At 46.1% G+C, this 13,181-nt stretch overlaps 1 protein-coding gene across 2 annotated transcripts in view; it reads right to left on the bottom strand.

Annotated features, from left to right (window-relative positions):
- prr5l (proline rich 5 like) overlaps positions 1 to 12,357 on the bottom strand; it is a 31,305-nt gene extending 18,948 nt beyond the window's left edge. For both annotated transcript variants that reach the window (XM_030052976.1, XM_030052977.1), the window contains exon 1: positions 12,084 to 12,357. The gene's annotated coding sequence lies outside the window, so the exon portion shown is untranslated. The remainder of the gene's footprint in view (positions 1 to 12,083) is intronic.
- Positions 12,358 to 13,181: the final 824 nt, after the last annotated feature.

The raw sequence follows: 13,181 nt of genomic DNA, 5'->3' as shown, positions 1-13,181 counted from the left end.
CCGACCGCCAGCTTCCTGTGGAGCGGCGCTGACCCGACCTCAGGCTGTTTACAGCACAAACAGAGGGCTCACTCTGCGCCTCTTCCAGGAACCACAGACAGGCCGGAGTCTGATCTCAGTGCAGCGGGGTTCACGTCAGAGGCAGCGACAGCAGCGAGAGACGGCGTGTTCTTAAAGATGTTTCCACCAGCCGGCACCTTCCACGCTGCACAGCTCCGTGAATTACACTTCCTGTGCGTGTGTTCTTATCATATTTCTGTGCAGGTGTTGTATTTTTGGGTTATCACATTTCAGTGCGTGCGGCTCTCGCGTGCTTCGCCGGCGTCGACACGCCTGTGACCTGCACGTGACCCCCTTTATGTTTCTGTGTGCAGGAAAAATCCTATTTATCTGGACGCATCTGCAACGCAACACCAATAGTCCAGTCATTTTATGAACAAACCTGCAAGAGAAGGAAACTCAACTGATTTTCTATCCTCAGTTTGTCCTGAGTGAGGGGAAAAAAGTCACATATCAAATCAGATCATGTGCGATATGCATGTGTAAACAGAATAATTCAAAGAACTTGTAATTGACTTTTTTTCTTGTCTTTGTGTGTGTAATCAACTTGTGAATTTTTATAGTGATATCTGAAAGTAAAATTTTGAACTCCATTCACCTGTGTGGTAAAAGGCTGTTTTTTGGTATTATATGGTCATAAATGGGTGAAAACTTTCCACCAATGGGATTCCTTGGGACTTTTTTCCCCTCACTCAGGACAAACTGAGGATCCAAAACCAGTTGAGTTTGCTTCTCTTGCAGTTTGTCCTGGGTTGACCCCGATTTTGGCCTAAAATGACTGGAAGAGTCAAGTCAAACTTTATTTATACGGCACATTTAATGCTTTAAATACAGTGACAATACAATCGCGAGACAATCCTAACAGTGCAAGTGCAGGAGTTAAATGTGCATGTTCACAGGTGTTAGGGCAGTTACACAGGAATGAGCGCACACACACACACACACACACACACACACAGTGAGAAATCAGCCACAGACTGTTGTGAAAAGTAGGGTTTAAGCTGCTTTTAAAGTGTTCAAGGTATTAGTCTGTGTTAATATGAGAGGCAGCTTTAGGAGGAGGGAGACCCGTTTACAGAATCACTTCACTGTGTACGTTTCCTTGATCTGGACTCTGATGATATGAGGAGCTACGATAAATATTTGCAAGTCTGAACATACTTCTGGATTTCTTCATCTCAACTTTCACAACATCCCTCCATGACCACTTCTAGTTTTTTGTTGTTGTTGTTGTTGTTTTTTGGTTTTGGTTTTGGTTCGTTTCACATGAACACCTCGCCGCTGGTCTGTGAGACGCCTCTGCTGCTGGCTCACAGAGTTTCTCATGAACACACACCCGTGGAGAGGAGGGGTGTGTTTAGGAAAGCGTTCAGGCGACGTCACGTCCATACTTCAAGCAGAAAATGTTTGACAGTAAAAAAAAAAAAAAAAAAAAAAAGGAGAGAGACGGATTGTTGCACCGCCTCGGGGCGTCCACAGAGAAATCCTGCACTGCAAAAACGCAAAATCTTACCAAGATTATTTGTCTTATTTCAAGTCAAAAACGTCTTATTTCTAGTCAAAATATCTCATTACACTTAAAATGAGACATGATCACCTCAGAAGTAACTTGTTTTTAGACAATTTTCACTTGTTTCAAGGGAAAATTCACTTGAAACAAGTGAAAATTTGCTTGTTTCATTGGCAAAATTTGCCAGTGGAAAAAGTGAAAATTCACTTGAAATAAGTGAAAATAAGCTAGAAACAAGAAACAAATTTTGCCAATGAAACAAGCAAATTTTCACTTGTTTCAAGCAAATTTTCACTTGAAACAAGAGACAATTGTCTAAAAACAAGTTACTTCTGAGGTGATCATGTCTTATTTTAAGTGTAATGAGATATTTTGACTAGTAATAAGACATTTTTGACTTGAAATGAGACAAATAATCTTGGTAAGATTTTGCGTTTTTGCAGTGTGGTCCACCTGCAGATCCTGGGACAGGAAGAAACAGCTGATTGGTGGACCTGAGAGGTTTAGATATGGACGGTCCAGAGAAATAACAAGGAGCCAAAGTGTAAACAAGTTCAAACACAAAGAGCAGAACCTTAAAAACTAAATGTGACACTGACTGGCGGCAGAACAACAACGTGAATCGCCAGCTAGAAGACACTGGAGATCCCTCTGCAGATCATCTGAGGAGGTTCAGGAAACTCCTCCTGGTGATGTCCTTCTGTCTCCGTCCAGCTGTTTGGGGTCTGTTTCTTCTGGCCGATCGAGGACAGACATTTCCAGCAGCTCCAGCGGACTTGGACAGCAGGAAATGTTTCAGGATCTAAACCATCAGGTCAGGTTTTGGCATCGGTCCCTCACAATCAAAGAGCGATTCTGCACCAAACAGTCATCCTGGGAGAAATCCACCGCAGAAGGACAGAGAGGAGCGGCACATGGACCAGAATGCAATGCTGCAACAAGACAGGTTGTGTTTGCAGACTGGAAAAACTCTCACCCTGGTCTCAGTCGCTCTCTCTCTCTCTCTCTCTCTCTCTCCACCTCCATGTAAAACTCACAGTTGAATGTAACAGGTTGATGACTCGTCTCTAACCGCTCAGTGAGTTGGGAGCGTTTATTGCAACGCACGGGGGTGGAAAATGTTGTGCTCTTGAGCAAACGGATCCAAGCGTGAAACTCTGCACACAACAAAGCGACTGCTCCGCCGCTCGATTCCTGAAGTGGCAGCGAGCGAGCAGGAAACGCAGCCAGCAGCACACGACGGCCCGGGGTCGAGCCCCTGTCAAACAACAAACACTACACACTGCACGCTGCACGCTGCACGCTGCACGCCGCACGCTGCACGCTCGCAGGCCGTGTGTGTGTGAGCGTGTCGAGCAGAACCGCCAAGCACACTCTGGAGAGCGGCAACGCGATACGACCAGTTTCACTTTAATTTATTTGCCGTTATTTGAAGGCGAGCGTCTGCGCCGCGGAGAGAGGCCAGGCCATGTGTGTGCGAGCGAGGCGACGCAGCCAAGCCCAGCAAACGGGCCGAACCCTGATCCACATCCAGCACACAGCACACTAACTGCAAACACATGAGCCTGGATCACGACACACACCGACAGATTCAACGGATCTTCAAGACATCACGAAATCAACTCCCAGGATTTCTACTCACTGGAAAACAGAATCTCTCTAATGGTCGTGTCGTCAAAGTGGGTGCAAATACAAACTTGAGCAAATAAAATCTTCGGGTCAAAGTATGTTACCTTGCGCTTCACGTTTGCATGTGCATGTTCATTTTGTGGGCTTTATGAAGATATTCCTTAAAGCTGCACTAAGCGATTTTTGACCACTAGAGGGTGCTGAGAGCTCAAACTGCCTCTGAGTTCACAGCAGCTTGGTCGTACAAAACAAAAGTTAAAGTTAAGTGTTTTTTGGACGGAAATAAGGGACAAATTTCACCGTCACAAGGCTCCTGTTCAGTTTTTCAATTCTCCTCCAGGTTGAAAATGTGGTGAAGCCGCAGACTCTCAGCTACAAGGTGAGCTGCTTTGAATGGACTGCAGCCACCGAGGCTCTCGCACCACTGATCGGAAATTTTGATCCGGTTATCTGCAGGATGTGGCCTTTCAATGAAGCTAAAGAGGAGAAGAGCACATTTATACTGTAGGAGGAGGAGTGGGTGGAGCTACATTCATATGACCACAAGGGGGGAAAGAGGTGAGAAACAGTCTTGTACAAAAATCTCCATAAAGCACAGGTTAATTTCAGGGTTGTTAACACACTGCAAAAACTCAAAATCTTACCAAGATTATTTGTCTTATTTCAAGTCAAAAATGTCTTATTTCAAGTCAAAATATCTCATTACACTTAAAATAAGACATGATCACCTCAGAAGTAAATTGTTTTTAGACAATTGTCTCTTGTTTCAAGTGAAAATTTGCTTGTTTCGTTGACAAAATTTGTTTCTTGTTTCTAGCTAATTTTCACTTATTTCAAGTGAATTTTCACTTTTTCCACTGGCAAATTTTGTCAATGAAACAAGCAAATTTTCACTCGTTTCAAGTGAATTTTCACTTGAAACAAGTGAAAACTGTCTAAAAACAAGTTACTTCTGAGGTGATCATGTCTTATTTTAAGTGTAATGAGATATTTTGACTAGAAATAAGACATTTTTGACTTGAAATAAGACAAATAATCTTGGTAAGATTTAGCGTTTTTGCAGTGCAGGTTCTGAAATCACTCAGTGCAGGTTAAATAACTTACTTGTGAAACTTTTCTCATTCCAACAAAAAACACACCACATTCCAGCTCCACCAGGTGATTTCACTGATCAGCTCACCTTCAAGCAGAGAGGAGGAACTAATCGGTGAAATCACCTGGTGGAGTTTTTGGTCAGAGTGAAACCCTGCAGACCCTCGACCCAACACCTGGCTGACTGATGTTTCCATCCAGTTTGTGACTTTCAGGAACTCTAATCTCGCTGGATGATGATACAGAACTCAAGAATAACACTATTGCTGTGTCTCAAATCGCACACTTCTGCACTTACACTGAGTATTTTGAGTGCATAAGTGCGTTCACACTGAAAATACTAACAAAATGCAGTGCACTGCAAATACCCGGATGTCCACTCAAAACGGTCAAAAAGTTGAGTGTGGAGCGATGGACACTTCTCACCCTCACAGCTCCACTGACCGGAAGGAGCTACCTAAAAAAGCTGAGGTGACTTTTCGTTTTACGGCTGTTAATATGTCACTTTATTAAGTTTTAATTTTTTTTCAGGCGAGAAAGTAACCACGTAGATTCCAAATCTGTGGTCAGTTTGTCCAAATAACGTCTGTTCTGAAAATGGCTTCGACGTTTTCGGGTAACTCTCAAGCTAGCGATTGTGCAAAGTACAGTCACTTCCGGTTGTTTACAAAAATAAAACTCTAATACCTTAGAAGCGGTGGTGATGCTTTTATTTTGAAGATAGGATGTGTGCACGTCTACTTCTGGACAACTTTACCACCGAAAACCAAAGCCGGCCGCGGCTCCGGTCGGCATCAGGCGGGCCGGCCGCGGCTCCGGTCGGCATCAGGCGGCATCAGGTGCCGCGGTCGGCTTGCCTGACGCTGACTGTGGCGATCGTCATTTCCAGTAAGTGCACAACGGGAAGTGCGCCAACTGAGACACCCTTCACTGTCAAAATTGGCGCACTGTGCCGGTAAGTGTACTGTCAGCTAAGTGTGCTTACAGACAGTGCACTAACGGAAGTGCGCGATTTGAGACACAGCATAAATAATACGATCCCCTCTAGAGGAGCTACAAGCCGACTGTTCCTCCTGTCCCGGTGGTTTTGTCATCTGTAAAGAGCGATGTTACGCACTCTGTCGGCTAACGGGCCGGCCCGCTGCGCCGCTTTTTTAACTTGCAGTTTTGTCGCCGGTTTGAAAGAGTCCATCGTCCGTCGCTCGGTCCCGACGCCGCCGGCCTCAGATCCGCTCCCGTCCCCCGGCTGGGTCGCCGCCCGGGACGCCCAGGTGGCCGATGATGGGACCTCCGCCGCCCGGCGTGCGTCCCACAAACCCTCGCTGTGCTGTGCGGGCAGATGAGAGCCAACGGGAGACCCCGTGCTGAGCACCAACACAGAATGCTATTGTTTGTTTGGCTGCGTCCTGCCAAAGAGAGAGGAGGTCCACAAATACTGATGTCTCTGCGCCTGGCAGCCCCGCAGCCACGCCGAGCAGCACTTCGTCTGCTCCCTCCCTCTTTCTGTCGCTCTTTTCTCTCGCTGTCTCTCCTTCTTGATCTTTCTGTCTCTCACTGGAGTTCTGTTCTTCTTCAACTTTCGCTCTTTCTTTTGCTCAGTCTCTCTCCGACATGAAGATGCAGCTGTCGTAGTGATTTGAATTTAAATTTTATTCACAAACCACTAAGAAAAACAAAGAGAAAGTGCTTTACTACAAAAAAACCCAAATGGAAACGAATAAAATGAATAAAGAGTTGAGAAAAGAGAAAAATGAAAATGCACACAGTCGTTTAACATGGAGACTGAATGCAAAACAGAATTCAAAGTAGAAGCCAAACAGATGAGAATGAAATATCCAAGTGTCGGCGCTACGGCACGAAACAGCTCCGCCATTTTGGAGGAGAGCGCTCAAAGTGAAACCAAAATAAACGTGTTATTGTGCATCCTTCAAACTCAATGTTCAGCTTTGTGTCAACATGCAAAATTGTTTTCAGGTCTATATCTAACTCATTTTAGGCCTGGAGGTAATAAACCAGACTTGGTGGATGTTTTACACTCAACAACACTAAGTGGGTAAGAATCCAAACTATCACTTTGATTCAAATACATGCAAAGGTCTCTGAGCAGGAACCAGCTTTCATTCATAAAGCATTTTTTAAAATCACTTTACTGGGTTATAATTTCTGTCCAGTCCTAGACGGATCACGCCGCTGCACCTCCGTCCTGCTTTGACTTTCAAGGACAGTAAACACATCACACGACGTTTCTCTGATAACGGCAAGAAAAAAAAAACATGTAAAACCAAGTTCAGCATCCAGATGAACGTGGAGGAGGGTGAGACTGAATCAGATGCTTGACACTGTACGTGTGTGTGTGTGTGTGTTGTGAGTGTGTGTTGTGTGTGTGTGTGTGTGTGTGTGTGTGTGTGTGTGTGTGTGTGTGTCCAGGTCATGCCAGGGACTGCACGTTGCGTGTGTGGGAATGAAACCATGTGTGCACAGTCGGCCACATGTGGCGTTCACAACATTACACACCGCCGACACACACACACACACACACACACACACACACACACACACACACACAGATGACTGGCCACTCAGCATCTGCAGGTCCAAACATCGTTTTGGAAGATGATTCAATGAGTTATTAAAAAAAAATAAATAAAAAATTAGCACATAACAGTGGGCGTTAACCCTCACAATGTGTGTAATGGTTACCGTAGCAACCCATCTGGTACAAACCTGAACCTAAAACTGGTCGTCAAAAAAAGTCAGTTTTCCATTTGGATACTGGCAGAAAATTCCTCGTCCACAAAAAACTAAGAATCTCCTAGAATAAAGTCACAAAACTACATTTATGAGTTTTTTCTTCTACATTTATGACTTTAATCTCAGAGAATTTCTGAGTTTTTTTCTCATAAATGTGACTTTGTAATCCCAGAATTTTTTTTTTTTTTCACATATATTTGTGAGTTTTTTTCTCATAAATTTACCACTTTAATCTCAGAGAGTATCCAAGTTTTTCCTCGTAAATTTTCGACTTTAAACTTGGAAATTCTCTGAATATTACCCCGCATCTCCCGGCTCCATAATTATTTTTCTCCCTATAATGGCCCTGATATGCCGCCGTATTTGGTGGACCCACTTTCCTCTTAGTGATGTACTACGTTTCCCACAATGCCTTTTGCCTCAGAAACCCCCAGGGAAGAGAAGCTGCAGCAGGTTTTGCATGACAGTGGAGAGAGAGAGTGATGATAAAAGAGAGAGAGAGAGAGAGAGAGAGAGAGAGCGAGCACTGAGACACATGACCAGCAGGCCGACACACCGTGACGTGACGTGACATGAGAGGCGCAGACACAACAAGGAAACGTTTCCCGTCCAGGCAGAAAACCAAATCAGTCCGCCGTGTGAAGAGTCCGGGGTTAACTCAGGGTGGCGACGCTGAAACGCCGCCGAGGATCCAGATCAGCCGGCGTGCCGACTCTCCCCAGAGAGGCCTGCCGCCATCTGGGACAAAACTCACACACAATTTATCAGTGATTTCTGAAAATCAGACGACACTGAAAGCACGAAGAAATTTTCACTCCAGCCAATCAGCACAGGAGCGCCTGGTGCTACAGACCGTGCAGCGTGCACGTCTGTCAGCGTGCACGTCTGTCAGCGTGCACGTCTGTCAGCGTGCACGTCTGTCACTGTGTGTTTGTGTGAATGTAAGCCTGTGTGTTTGTGTTGGCGTGTGTTAATCCTATAACAGAAGCCCCCTGTCATGAGAAAGTACTCAGGGAGACTAATGCAATTACAGACTGAGAGAGAGAGAGAGAGAGAGAGAGAGAGAGAGAGAGAGAGAGAGAGTAAGAGAGAGAGAGAGAGACAGACAGACAGAGAGAGAGAGACACACAGAGACACAGAGAGAGAGAGGGAGAGAGAGAGAGAGAGAGACCAGGAGAGAGAGAGAGAGAGACCAGGAGAGAGAGAGAGAGAGAGACAGACAGACAGAGAGAGAGAGACACACAGAGACACAGAGAGAGAGGGGGAGAGAGAGAGAGAGAGAGACCAGGAGAGAGAGAGAGAGAGAGAGAGACCAGGAGAGAGAAAGAGAGAGAGAGAGACAGACAGACAGACACAGAGAGAGAGAGAGAGACAGACAGAGAGAGAGAGAGAGAGAGACAGGGAGAGACAGACAGAGAGAGAGAGTAAGAGTAGAGAGAGAGAGAGAGAGAGACTCTACTTGTGATGTATTTTCAGAAACAAGCCTTCATTTACATTTTTGTTCTTTCCTCCACATGGAGCTCGGCCTGGTTTGATCTTCACTGTGAGCTCGGCCGGGCACGACTAAAGCGACCTCGCCGTCTCAAGTCCACGACATCGAGCCGGCGTCTTAGACAGGGACAGCAGCGTCTCTCCGACTCAGAGAGACACTTCCTCCAGTCACACGCCTTCTCCACCAAAGAGGTTCCAGGGCTGGTTTGGAGCCGGTGCCCGACTCAGCACCGGTTCTTTGGTTTTCCTCCGCCCAAGCACGGGCCAAACTGGTTCCAAACTGGTTCCAGACAAGCACCAACTCCGAGCAGGGGCTAAACAGGGGCCAGAGAAAGAACCGATGACGCGACCCACCACGTCATCGGTCGCATTCTTAGCAGCTAAAGGCAGTGTGGATGGTAAAAACAAGCAGCAGTGGACAGAGGAGGAGACCCGTCCCAAGTCTTCATCCAAAGTCCAAAACGAGTCGGAAGGAGCCACTCGAACAAAGCCGTGTTCAGGAAAATTCAACAGGAGATCACGTTTTACGCTGACGTCATGATGCGGCTCTGACTCGGCTCCGCTTGGATCTCGGCCGGTGGAAAAGCAAACCGGTTCTTTGTTGGAACCAGTTAAGCACCGGCTCTAGCACCAGCACTGAACCAGCACCAGGTTCTTTTTGGTGGAAAAGGGGCATCAGTGAAAGTCCAGTCAGAGGACGAGGGGCAAACCGAGGCTTTGCAGACACTCCCTCCTCCTCCTCCTCCTCCTCCGGGGAAAACAGTCCCCTGGGAAATGTTTTTGCTTTCCACAGCCAATTATGCACATCCCAAATTTTCAAATCAAAATACTCACATTTCGCCTGTTCATTTGGCTCACATCATGCTGGGTTTTCACTTTTTTTGACATTTGTTCCCTTGTAAAAAATGAGGAAACACCGTAGTAATCCGGCCAAAAATTCAAAATCAGTGGTATGTTCCTTTAGCAGAGTCCCCTCATACGATGCATAAGTTAAATAAAAGCCCTGCATCTCTCATATACAGAGTTGCAAACATAATCTAGATAGATAGATAGATACTTTATTCATCCCGAAGGAAATTACTTAATTTTTTTATTTTTTATTTTTTTTAATCTCCATCAAAAAGCTGTTTGTAAACCTCAGACTCTGACTTTATGCGGTCACCAGCTCAGCTAATCTGGGATGCAGCTCAGCTTATCATCCGTAACATCAGTCACTAACATATTTACACTGCACACTTCAAGTTCCTGTCGTTTTTATGACTCCTAAACAACTTCTTTTTTTTTTTTTTTTCAATTTCTACCACAGACCGTCTCCACCGTTCTCCACATGAAGTACAAAACGTCCCGCTGTGCATGACCTTTGGGCTGAAGCTGCTAAACGTGTGTCTGATGTTTGGTCCGGCCTCTCTGATTGGCCGCGTGTGCGCTCCGCTTCTGCTTTTCAAACAGGAGCTGCTGCCAGTCGGGTGCAAACTCAGCACGGGCCGACACGCTTCTGTGGAGAATCCTCAGCAAAATGATCTGACGTTAATCAGCTGTGCAAAACGATGCAAACTAACTGTCAAACAGAGAAGACAGGTGATAATGCTGATGAGGAATAGAGTGAAGTTATATTAAAAAAGTTTGGTTTGATGAGAAGTGGATGTTTGGTGAGAACAGATTGCTTGGCGGTGAAACAGTGGCTGGTTTAAGGAAAAAAAAGAGTTCCAGGCGCTGCAGGAGGCGTCCTAATTAGACGCCTGATCCACCTCGGCTTCCAAACCGGAGGGGCAGCGGCTCGACTCCACATCACAAATCACACGGGACGGACAAACGCAGCCCAGAGCCGAGACCCTGCCCCCGACGCTGGAGCTGCACCGCTGAGGCCTGGAGGACTGGAGGCCTGGAGGCCTGGAGGCCTGGAGGACGGAGCTCAGCACACATGGATCCCAGCGCTCGCTCCATGACTCTGCAGCTGCAGTTGCGCTGGATGTGGTTGTGGTTTTATGAGCAACGACAGCGTGACAGATTGATCCAACATGCGGCAGCAGAAAGCCTGCAGCTCAACGCGGTGCAGGAAATATTCACGCGTGGGGATTTTTTTTTTTTTGTCTACTCTGGAGCGGCTGTCTCGCACAGGATTAACTACACACTGCAAACTCTTTCCCTCAACCTGCCTACAATTCCCACAATGCCTGTCTTCTACCCCCCAGAGGGCGGTTTGCTGCATTCAGTTACAGCACAAAGTGGAGGGAGAAGAAGAGAGAAAGAGATTTTCCGGTCAAGAAAAAGTCTCTTATTGTTGCACTGCATTCTGGTCCAATGAGGCTGCGGCACTGCATGTCATGCCTCGTCCAAACTGCTGAGTGGAGACAGACAGTGCAGGATTTTACAGGAGTTTTCTTGAACCGCCTCAGGTTCTTACAGCTGGAGGTTCACGTCTGGTTCAGCTTCCCCCTCTCCGGCTGCCGGGCAGGTCCAGGATTCATTCAAGCTTCTCCTCCTCTGTGTTTGCAGCTCCTCACGGCCCTTTGGCTTCTCCTTCTTCATCCATATCCCATCTCGACTTCACTCAGGTGCTTTCTGTCCCAGGTCTTTCTGCAGGTGGCTCCGCGGCCTCGGGGCGACCTGCAGCCTCCATGAACAATCTCAAATCTCGACTCAAGTCCCACCTTTCCTCTCGGCTTTGAGGTGCACGTAAGGTTTGCCTGAGTTCCACGTTTTCTTTTGATTATTTTATCTTATGCCCTGTATTTGTTTGTTGTAATATCTTCTGCAACTCCGTCGACTAAAACTGAGGCTTACACGCTTCCTCATGTTGTGGACCAGCCGACATATTCACTGAGCAAAGGGAACCCTCATATGAAAAGATAGATAGATAGATAGATAGATAGATAGATAGATATTGTTTTGTTTTGTTTTTTTTTGTAATGAGTTTTAAATCATTTAGATGGCTTGAACGCTTCCAAAGTCATCAGGTTAAAATAATCCCTCATACTTTTTTGTACTGTGACAGTTTAGTGATCTAATTAATACTAAAATCAACCCTTTGAAACCTGAGCAATTACTAGCCAATATTAACAAAATTTAAAAACGATACTGATGATGCTTACAGTTATAGGCTACATTCCAAAGGTCACATCAGTGAGGCTCAGATCAGTTTTTTGTTTTAAAATGTGTGAGAGGAGCCTCATGCCCTTCACAAGTGATTTAACCGTTTTCCTGAACCACCTGTGTGTCTGCAGACTCACATCCTCTTCATCACATCTCCAGCTGTGTGTGTGTGTGTGTGTATGTATGTGTGTGTGTGTGTGTGTGTGTGTGTGTGTGTGTGTGTGTGTGTGTGTGTGTGTGTACTGAAACTGGCAGCGTTTTCATTCATGGACAATAAAAACTATATAATATTCTCCTTTAAACTGCGTGTTTTTTTTTTGTTTGTTTGTTTGTTTGTTTGTTTGTTTCAGAAACAAGCAGCGACCATACTGCACATGTTGAAGTTTCACGGCTCAGTGTGTGTGTGTGTGTGTGTGTGTGTGTGTATGTGTGTGTGTGTGTGTGTGTGTGTACTCACCTCTCACTGCTCCGCTCCTCCGCTGCTGGGTGGAAACGTCCCGGCTCTCTCGGCTCCTCGCGGCCGGTGGAAGGTGCGGAGCGGCGGCTGAACTCCTCCGTGAGCCGCGGCTCCGCGCTCATAGCGAGCAGGAGGCACGGAGACGAGCTTTATCCATCCAGAGTGTGTGTGAGAGAGTGTGTGAGTGAGTGTATGAGTGTGTGTATAAGTGTGTATCCGCCACCGGAGAGCCGCTCTCACTTTATTCAACAGGCTGCAGGCGGCGGCTGTCAAGACACACACAGTAAGTCAGCGCGTTTCCGGTGCAGACTTTCACAATACAAGTCCCCTCGGTCAGGATGCAAAAAGTAGTTAAAGGTTGCAGTGTTTGTTTAGTTCCCACTGTAGTTATTTGAATTTAATACATTTTTAACTGCAAGACTACATTTTCCCATTTATATATAGATAGGTAGATAGACAGATAGATACACACACACACACACACACACACACACACACACACACACACACACACACACACACACATACACTACTCACAAAAAGTTAGGGATATTTGGCTTTCGGGTGAAATTTACGGAAAATGTAAAAAGTTCACGCTACAGTGATATTATATCATGAAAGTAGGGCATTTAAGTAGAAGCATACACTGGTGATTTCCTCATCTCAAACAATTTCTTGAAACAAAAGCCAACAACAGTGGTGGATATACCACAACAAAAAATGTCAGTGTCAATAACTTGTCATGTGCCCTTGAGCATCAATTACAGCTTGACAGCGACGTCTCATGCTGTTCACAAGTCGACTTATTGTCTGCTGAGGCATGGCATCCCACTCTTCTTGAAGGGCGGCCCTCAGGACATTGAGGTTCTGGGGTACAGAGCTCCGAGCCTCTACACGGCGACTCAGCTGATCCCATAGGTTTTCTATGGGATTCAGGTCTGAGAAAGTGCAGGCCACTCCATCTGAGGTACCCCAGTCTCCAGCAGCCGTTCCCTAATGATACGACCTCGATGAGCTGGAGCATTGTCGTCCATGAATATGAAATTAGGCCTGTGTTGTTCATGCAGGGGCACAATGACTGGATTAATGATGTTATTC

This window comes from Myripristis murdjan, chromosome 6, assembly GCF_902150065.1.
Source record: "Myripristis murdjan chromosome 6, fMyrMur1.1, whole genome shotgun sequence".
In the NCBI taxonomy this organism is placed as follows: Eukaryota; Metazoa; Chordata; class Actinopteri; order Holocentriformes; family Holocentridae; genus Myripristis; species Myripristis murdjan.
This window is presented reverse-complemented; position numbering and strand designations above follow the sequence as displayed.